Genomic DNA, 220 nt, shown 5'->3' with positions numbered 1-220 from the left:
GTTAATACCTCGTATATAAAAACACGGGCCTTTGTGATTCCTCGCAAGTTCCTCGTATTGAAAAACACGGGCCTTTGTAACTGCTCGATATTTCGTCGTAACCTTACGAGGAATTTGCGACGATATGAAATCTTATATATACCCCCGAGCGCTCACTCTTTCTTTCCTCTCTACTTCCTCTCCACTTCCTCTCCATTTCGTAGCAATGGTAAGCCTCTCT

Source organism: Brassica oleracea, chromosome C6 (assembly GCF_000695525.1).
Source record: "Brassica oleracea var. oleracea cultivar TO1000 chromosome C6, BOL, whole genome shotgun sequence".
Lineage (NCBI taxonomy): Eukaryota > Viridiplantae > Streptophyta > Magnoliopsida > Brassicales > Brassicaceae > Brassica > Brassica oleracea.
The sequence above is the reverse complement of the archived record's forward strand: the minus strand, read 5'-3'. Positions refer to the sequence as shown.